The following is a 10,000-nucleotide window of genomic DNA, read 5'->3' as shown; positions in this document are numbered from 1 at the left end:
GCCTCCTGAGGTTGAAGAGGCTCTGTTGCGCCTTCTTCACCACGCTGTCTGTGTGGGGTGGGCCGTTTCAGATTGTCAGTGATGTGCATGCCGAGGAACTTGAACTTGCAACTCAATAGTAGGAAGGTGTTCCTAATGTTTCGTATACTCAGTGTAGAATGGACGGAGAACCCCACTGGCTGAATGGACGGGGGCAGTATGGTTTGTGCCAGAAGGTGGAGAGGAGGTTGTTGTTTGGTGTTTATGGCAGCATGTTGTCTGGTCTCGCTGGATTCTCCAGAAGCTTCCGCATCACTCAGCCCACAGCTGTCTACCACAGTCTTGTAAGGCTTTAGTTTGGTTGTGTGTGGAACGCAAATGTGTTTTTGCTGTAGTCTAAAAGCTAGGCTTGAGTATGGATATTGGTGAATGGGTTTGTCTGTGCTTATTGTCCAGCCAGTGATTTTTAATTAGAGAACTAAATTGACCTTAAAGTTCAGATGTTTCATGACACAGGTGATGTGCAATTGAGAGTTCATGTATGGTGTTGATTGTCATCAGGGCCTGTATTCATAAAGCATCTCGGAGTAAAAGTGCTGATCTAGGGCCAGTTTAGCCTATTAGTTTATAATGAATGAGATTATATGGACAGGTGGGACCTGATCCCAGATCAGCACTCCTACTCTGAGAGGCTTTATGAATACAGGCCCTGGTCACTGATTAGTAAGGAACTCCCCTCCTTATGAATACAGGCCCTGGTCACTGATTAGTAAGGAACTCCCCTCCCCTCCTTATGAATACAGGCCCTGGTCACTGATTAGTAAGGAACTCCCCTCCTTATGAATACAGGCCCTGGTCACTGATTAGTAAGGAACTCCCCTCCTTATGAATACAGGCCCTGGTCACTGATTAGTAAGGAACTCCCCTCCCCTCCTTATGAATACAGGCCCTGGTCACTGATTAGTAAGGAACTCCCCTCCCCTCCTTATGAATACAGGCCCTGGTCACTGATTAGTAAGGAACTCCCCTCCCCTCCTTATGAATACAGGCCCTGGTCACTGATTAGTAAGGAACTCCCCTCCCCTCCTTATGAATACAGGCCCTGGTCACTGATTAGTAAGGAACTCCCCTCCCCTCCTTATGAATACAGGCCCTGGTCACTGATTAGTAAGGAACTCCCCTCCCCTCCTTATGAATACAGGCCCTGGTCACTGATTAGTAAGGAACTCCCCTCCCCTCCTTATGAATACAGGCCCTGGTCACTGATTAGTAGGGAACTCCCCTCCCCTCCTTATGAATACAGGCCCTGGTCACTGATTAGTAAGGAACTCCCCTCCTTATGAATACAGGCCCTGGTCACTGATTAGTAAGGAACTCCCCTCCCCTCCTTATGAATACAGGCCCTGGTCACTGATTAGTAAGGAACTCCCCTCCCCTCCTTATGAATACAGGCCCTGGTCACTGATTAGTAAGGAACTCCCCTCCCCTCCTTATGAATACAGGCCCTGGTCACTGATTAGTAAGGAACTCCCCTCCCCTCCTTATGAATACAGGCCCTGGTCACTGATTAGTAAGGAACTCCCCTCCCCTCCTTATGAATACAGGCCCTGGTCACTGATTAGTAAGGAACTCCCCTCCTTATGAATACAGGCCCTGGTCACTGATTAGTAAGGAACTCCCCTCCTTATGAATACAGGCCCTGGTCACTGATTAGTAAGGAACTCCCCTCCTTATGAATACAGGCCCTGGTCATTGATTAGTAAGGAACTCCCCTCCTTATGAATACAGGCCCTGGTCACTGATTAGTAAGGAACTCCCCTCCTTATGAATACAGGCCCTGGTCACTGATTAGTAAGGAACTCCCCTCCCCTCCTTATGAATACAGGCCCTGGTCACTGATTAGTAAGGAACTCCCCTCCTTATGAATACAGGCCCTGGTCACTGATTAGTAAGGAACTCCCCTCCTTATGAATACAGGCCCTGGTCACTGATTAGTAAGGAACTCCCCTCCTTATGAATACAGGCCCTGGTCACTGATTAGTAAGGAACTCCCCTCCTTATGAATACAGGCCCTGGTCACTGATTAGTAAGGAACTCCCCTCCCCTTCTTATGAATACAGGCCCTGGTCACTGATTAGTAAGGAACTCCCCTCCCCTCCTTATGAATACAGGCCCTGGTCACTGATTAGTAAGGAACTCCCCTCCCCTCCTTATGAATACAGGCCCTGGTCACTGATTAGTAAGGAACTCCCCTCCCCTCCTTATGAATACAGGCCCTGGTCACTGATTAGTAAGGAACTCCCCTCCCCTCCTTATGAATACAGGCCCTGGTCACTGATTGGTAAGGAACTCCCCTCCCCTCCTTATGAATACAGGCCCTGGTCACTGATTAGTAAGGAACTCCCCTCCTTATGAATACAGGCCCTGGTCACTGATTAGTAAGGAACTCCCCTCCTTATGAATACAGGCCCTGGTCACTGATTAGTAAGGAACTCCCCTCCCCTCCTTATGAATACAGGCCCTGGTCACTGATTAGTAAGGACCTCCCCTCCCCTCCTTATGAATACAGGCCCTGGTCACTGATTAGTAAGGAACTCCCCTCCTTATGAATACAGGCCCTGGTCACTGATTAGTAAGGAACTCCCCTCCTTATGAATACAGGCCCTGGTCACTGATTAGTAAGGAACTCCCCTCCTTATGAATACAGGCCCTGGTCACTGATTAGTAAGGAACTCCCCTCCTTATGAATACAGGCCCTGGTCACTGATTAGTAAGGAACTCCCCTCCCCTCCTTATGAATACAGGCCCTGGTCACTGATTAGTAAGGAACTCCCCTCCTTATGAATACAGGCCCTGGTCACTGATTAGTAAGGAACTCCCCTCCTTATGAATACAGGCCCTGGTCACTGATTAGTAAGGAACTCCCCTCCTTATGAATACAGGCCCTGGTCACTGATTAGTAAGGAACTCCCCTCCTTATGAATACAGGCCCTGGTCACTGATTAGTAAGGAACTCCCCTCCTTATGAATACAGGCCCTGGTCACTGATTAGTAAGGAACTCCCCTCCCCTCCTTATGAATACAGGCCCTGGTCACTGATTAGTAAGGAACTCCCCTCCCCTCCTTATGAATACAGGCCCTGGTCACTGATTAGTAAGGAACTCCCCTCCTTATGAATACAGGCCCTGGTCACTGATTAGTAAGGAACTCCCCTCCTTATGAATACAGGCCCTGGTCACTGATTAGTAAGGAACTCCCCTCCTTATGAATACAGGCCCTGGTCACTGATTAGTAAGGAACTCCCCTCCTTATGAATACAGGCCCTGGTCACTGATTAGTAAGGAACTCCCCTCCCCTCCTTATGAATACAGGCCCTGGTCACTGATTAGTAAGGAACTCCCCTCCCCTCCTTATGAATACAGGCCCTGGTCACTGATTAGTAAGGAACTCCCCTCCCCTCCTTATGAATACAGGCCCTGGTCACTGATTAGTAAGGAACTCCCCTCCCCTCCTTATGAATACAGGCCCTGGTCACTGATTAGTAAGGAACTCCCCTCCTTATGAATACAGGCCCTGGTCACTGATTAGTAAGGAACTCCCCTCCTTATGAATACAGGCCCTGGTCACTGATTAGTAAGGAACTCCCCTCCCCTCCTTATGAATACAGGCCCTGGTCACTGATTAGTAAGGAACTCCCCTCCCCTCCTTATGAATACAGGCCCTGGTCACTGATTAGTAAGGAACTCCCCTCCCCTCCTTATGAATACAGGCCCTGGTCACTGATTAGTAAGGAACTCCCCCTCCTTATGAATACAGGCCCTGGTCACTGATTAGTAAGGAACTCCCCTCCCCTCCTTATGAATACAGGCCCTGGTCACTGATTAGTAAGGAACTCCCCTCCTTATGAATACAGGCCCTGGTCACTGATTAGTAAGGAACTCCCCTCCCCTCCTTATGAATACAGGCCCTGGTCACTGATTAGTAAGGAACTCCCCTCCCCTCCTTATGAATACAGGCCCTGGTCACTGATTAGTAAGGAACTCCCCTCCTTATGAATACAGGCCCTGGTCACTGATTAGTAAGGAACTCCCCTCCCCTCCTTATGAATACAGGCCCTGGTCACTGATTAGTAAGGAACTCCCCTCCCCTCCTTATGAATACAGGCCCTGGTCACTGATTAGTAAGGAACTCCCCTCCTTATGAATACAGGCCCTGGTCACTGATTAGTAAGGAACTCCCCTCCTTATGAATACAGGCCCTGGTCACTGATTAGTAAGGAACTCCCCCTCCTTATGAATACAGGCCCTGGTCACTGATTAGTAAGGAACTCCCCTCCTTATGAATACAGGCCCTGGTCACTGATTAGTAAGGAACTCCCCTCCCCTCCTTATGAATACAGGCCCTGGTCACTGATTAGTAAGGAACTCCCCTCCCCTCCTTATGAATACAGGCCCTGGTCACTGATTAGTAAGGAACTCCCCTCCTTATGAATACAGGCCCTGGTCACTGATTAGTAAGGAACTCCCCTCCTTATGAATACAGGCCCTGGTCACTGATTAGTAAGGAACTCCCCTCCTTATGAATACAGGCCCTGGTCACTGATTAGTAAGGAACTCCCCTCCTTATGAATACAGGCCCTGGTCACTGATTAGTAAGGAACTCCCCTCCCCTCCTTATGAATACAGGCCCTGGTCACTGATTAGTAAGGAACTCCCCTCCTTATGAATACAGGCCCTGGTCACTGATTAGTAAGGAACTCCCCTCCCCTCCTTATGAATACAGGCCCTGGTCACTGATTAGTAAGGAACTCCCCTCCCCTCCTTATGAATACAGGCCCTGGTCACTGATTAGTAAGGAACTCCCCTCCTTATGAATACAGGCCCTGGTCACTGATTAGTAAGGAACTCCCCTCCTTATGAATACAGGCCCTGGTCACTGATTAGTAAGGAACTCCCCTCCTTATGAATACAGGCCCTGGTCACTGATTAGTAAGGAACTCCCCTCCCCTCCTTATGAATACAGGCCCTGGTCACTGATTAGTAAGGAACTCCCCTCCCCTCCTTATGAATACAGGCCCTGGTCACTGATTAGTAAGGAACTCCCCTCCCCTCCTTATGAATACAGGCCCTGGTCACTGATTAGTAAGGAACTCCCCTCCCCTCCTTATGAATACAGGCCCTGGTCACTGATTAGTAAGGAACTCCCCTCCCCTCCTTATGAATACAGGCCCTGGTCACTGATTAGTAAGGAACTCCCCTCCCCTCCTTATGAATACAGGCCCTGGTCACTGATTAGTAAGGAACTCCCCTCCCCTCCTTATGAATACAGGCCCTGGTCACTGATTAGTAAGGAACTCCCCTCCCCTCCTTATGAATACAGGCCCTGGTCACTGATTAGTAAGGAACTCCCCTCCCCTCCTTATGAATACAGGCCCTGGTCACTGATTAGTAAGGAACTCCCCTCCTTATGAATACAGGCCCTGGTCACTGATTAGTAAGGAACTCCCCTCCCCTCCTTATGAATACAGGCCCTGGTCACTGATTAGTAAGGAACTCCCCTCCCCTCCTTATGAATACAGGCCCTGGTCACTGATTAGTAAGGAACTCCCCTCCCCTCCTTATGAATACAGGCCCTGGTCACTGATTAGTAAGGAACTCCCCTCCCCTCCTTATGAATACAGGCCCTGGTCACTGATTAGTAAGGAACTCCCCTCCTTATGAATACAGGCCCTGGTCACTGATTAGTAAGGAACTCCCCTCCCCTCCTTATGAATACAGGCCCTGGTCACTGATTAGTAAGGAACTCCCCTCCTTATGAATACAGGCCCTGGTCACTGATTAGTAAGGAACTCCCCTCCTTATGAATACAGGCCCTGGTCACTGATTAGTAAGGAACTCCCCTCCTTATGAATACAGGCCCTGGTCACTGATTAGTAAGGAACTCCCCTCCTTATGAATACAGGCCCTGGTCACTGATTAGTAAGGAACTCCCCTCCTTATGAATACAGGCCCTGGTCACTGATTAGTAAGGAACTCCCCTCCTTATGAATACAGGCCCTGGTCACTGATTAGTAAGGAACTCCCCTCCCCTCCTTATGAATACAGGCCCTGGTCACTGATTAGTAAGGAACTCCCCTCCTTATGAATACAGGCCCTGGTCACTGATTAGTAAGGAACTCCCCTCCCCTCCTTATGAATACAGGCCCTGGTCACTGATTAGTAAGGAACTCCCCTCCCCTCCTTATGAATACAGGCCCTGGTCACTGATTAGTAAGGAACTCCCCTCCCCTCCTTATGAATACAGGCCCTGGTCACTGATTAGTAAGGAACTCCCCTCCTTATGAATACAGGCCCTGGTCACTGATTAGTAAGGAACTCCCCTCCCCTCCTTATGAATACAGGCCCTGGTCACTGATTAGTAAGGAACTCCCCTCCTTATGAATACAGGCCCTGGTCACTGATTAGTAAGGAACTCCCCTCCCTCCTTATGAATACAGGCCCTGGTCACTGATTAGTAAGGAACTCCCCTCCCCTCCTTATGAATACAGGCCCTGGTCACTGATTAGTAAGGAACTCCCCTCCCCTCCTTATGAATACAGGCCCTGGTCACTGATTAGTAAGGAACTCCCCTCCCTTATGAATACAGGCCCTGGTCACTGATTAGTAAGGAACTCCCCTCCCCTCCTTATGAATACAGGCCCTGGTCACTGATTAGTAAGGAACTCCCCTCCCCTCCTTATGAATACAGGCCCTGGTCACTGATTAGTAAGGAACTCCCCTCCCCTCCTTATGAATACAGGCCCTGGTCACTGATTAGTAAGGAACTCCCCTCCCCTCCTTATGAATACAGGCCCTGGTCACTGATTAGTAAGGAACTCCCCTCCTTATGAATACAGGCCCTGGTCACTGATTAGTAAGGAACTCCCCTCCTTATGAATACAGGCCCTGGTCACTGATTAGTAAGGAACTCCCCTCCTTATGAATACAGGCCCTGGTCACTGATTAGTAAGGAACTCCCCTCCTTATGAATACAGGCCCTGGTCACTGATTAGTAAGGAACTCCCCTCCTTATGAATACAGGCCCTGGTCACTGATTAGTAAGGAACTCCCCTCCTTATGAATACAGGCCCTGGTCACTGATTAGTAAGGAACTCCCCTCCTTATGAATACAGGCCCTGGTCACTGATTAGTAAGGAACTCCCCTCCTTATGAATACAGGCCCTGGTCACTGATTAGTAAGGAACTCCCCTCCTTATGAATACAGGCCCTGGTCACTGATTAGTAAGGAACTCCCCTCCTTATGAATACAGGCCCTGGTCACTGATTAGTAAGGAACTCCCCTCCCCTCCTTATGAATACAGGCCCTGGTCACTGATTAGTAAGGAACTCCCCTCCCCTCCTTATGAATACAGGCCCTGGTCACTGATTAGTAAGGAACTCCCCTCCCCTCCTTATGAATACAGGCCCTGGTCACTGATTAGTAAGGAACTCCCCTCCCCTCCTTATGAATACAGGCCCTGGTCACTGATTAGTAAGGAACTCCCCTCCTTATGAATACAGGCCCTGGTCACTGATTAGTAAGGAACTCCCCTCCTTATGAATACAGGCCCTGGTCACTGATTAGTAAGGAACTCCCCTCCTTATGAATACAGGCCCTGGTCACTGATTAGTAAGGAACTCCCCTCCTTATGAATACAGGCCCTGGTCACTGATTAGTAAGGAACTCCCCTCCCCTCCTTATGAATACAGGCCCTGGTCACTGATTAGTAAGGAACTCCCCTCCCCTCCTTATGAATACAGGCCCTGGTCACTGATTAGTAAGGAACTCCCCTCCTTATGAATACAGGCCCTGGTCACTGATTAGTAAGGAACTCCCCTCCCCTCCTTATGAATACAGGCCCTGGTCACTGATTAGTAAGGAACTCCCCTCCCCTCCTTATGAATACAGGCCCTGGTCACTGATTAGTAAGGAACTCCCCTCCCCTCCTTATGAATACAGGCCCTGGTCACTGATTAGTAAGGAACTCCCCTCCCCTCCTTATGAATACAGGCCCTGGTCACTGATTAGTAAGGAACTCCCCTCCTTATGAATACAGGCCCTGGTCACTGATTAGTAAGGAACTCCCCTCCCCTCCTTATGAATACAGGCCCTGGTCACTGATTAGTAAGGAACTCCCCTCCCCTCCTTATGAATACAGGCCCTGGTCACTGATTAGTAAGGAACTCCCCTCCTTATGAATACAGGCCCTGGTCACTGATTAGTAAGGAACTCCCCTCCTTATGAATACAGGCCCTGGTCACTGATTAGTAAGGAACTCCCCTCCCCTCCTTATGAATACAGGCCCTGGTCACTGATTAGTAAGGAACTCCCCTCCCTCCTTATGAATACAGGCCCTGGTCACTGATTAGTAAGGAACTCCCCTCCTTATGAATACAGGCCCTGGTCACTGATTAGTAAGGAACTCCCCTCCTTATGAATACAGGCCCTGGTCACTGATTAGTAAGGAACTCCCCTCCCCTCCTTATGAATACAGGCCCTGGTCACTGATTAGTAAGGAACTCCCCTCCCCTCCTTATGAATACAGGCCCTGGTCACTGATTAGTAAGGAACTCCCCTCCCTCCTTATGAATACAGGCCCTGGTCACTGATTAGTAAGGAACTCCCCTCCTTATGAATACAGGCCCTGGTCACTGATTAGTAAGGAACTCCCCTCCCCTCCTTATGAATACAGGCCCTGGTCACTGATTAGTAAGGAACTCCCCTCCTTATGAATACAGGCCCTGGTCACTGATTAGTAAGGAACTCCCCTCCTTATGAATACAGGCCCTGGTCACTGATTAGTAAGGAACTCCCCTCCCCTCTTATGAATACAGGCCCTGGTCACTGATTAGTAAGGAACTCCCCTCCCTCCTTATGAATACAGGCCCTGGTCACTGATTAGTAAGGAACTCCCCTCCCCTCCTTATGAATACAGGCCCTGGTCACTGATTAGTAAGGAACTCCCCTCCCCTCCTTATGAATACAGGCCCTGGTCACTGATTAGTAAGGAACTCCCCTCCCCTCCTTATGAATACAGGCCCTGGTCACTGATTAGTAAGGAACTCCCCTCCCTTATGAATACAGGCCCTGGTCACTGATTAGTAAGGAACTCCCCTCCTTATGAATACAGGCCCTGGTCACTGATTAGTAAGGAACTCCCCTTCCTTATGAATACAGGCCCTGGTCACTGATTAGTAAGGAACTCCCTCCCTCCTTATGAATACAGGCCCTGGTCACTGATTAGTAAGGAACTCCCCTCCCCTCCTTATGAATACAGGCCCTGGTCACTGATTAGTAAGGAACTCCCCTCCCCTCCTTATGAATACAGGCCCTGGTCACTGATTAGTAAGGAACTCCCCTCCCCTCCTTATGAATACAGGCCCTGGTCACTGATTAGTAAGGAACTCCCCTCCCCTCCTTATGAATACAGGCCCTGGTCACTGATTAGTAAGGAACTCCCCTCCTCCTTATGAATACAGGCCCTGGTCACTGATTAGTAAGGAACTCCCCTCCTTATGAATACAGGCCCTGGTCACTGATTAGTAAGGAACTCCCCTCCTTATGAATACAGGCCCTGGTCACTGATTAGTAAGGAACTCCCCTCCTTATGAATACAGGCCCTGGTCACTGATTAGTAAGGAACTCCCCTCCTTATGAATACAGGCCCTGGTCACTGATTAGTAAGGAACTCCCCTCCTTATGAATACAGGCCCTGGTCACTGATTAGTAAGGAACTCCCCTCCTTATGAATACAGGCCCTGGTCACTGATTAGTAAGGAACTCCCCTCCCCTCCTTATGAATACAGGCCCTGGTCACTGATTAGTAAGGAACTCCCCCTCCTTATGAATACAGGCCCTGGTCACTGATTAGTAAGGAACTCCCCTCCCCTCCTTATGAATACAGGCCCTGGTCACTGATTAGTAAGGAACTCCCTCCCCTTATGAATACAGGCCCTGGTCACTGATTAGTAAGGAACTCCCC

General features: G+C 49.3%; 1 protein-coding gene across 1 annotated transcript in view; it reads left to right on the top strand.

The window, feature by feature from the left end:
• Positions 1-10,000, top strand: part of LOC311146048 (ubiquitin-conjugating enzyme E2 D2-like) — a 35,979-nt gene that overhangs the window by 11,300 nt on the left and 14,679 nt on the right. The gene's annotated exons all lie outside the window — the stretch shown is intronic.

Source organism: Coregonus lavaretus, assembly GCF_964263955.1.
Source record: "Coregonus lavaretus genome assembly, chromosome: 18".
Taxonomy (NCBI): domain Eukaryota; kingdom Metazoa; phylum Chordata; class Actinopteri; order Salmoniformes; family Salmonidae; genus Coregonus; species Coregonus lavaretus.
The sequence above is the reverse complement of the archived record's forward strand: the minus strand, read 5'-3'. Positions and strand labels throughout refer to the sequence as shown.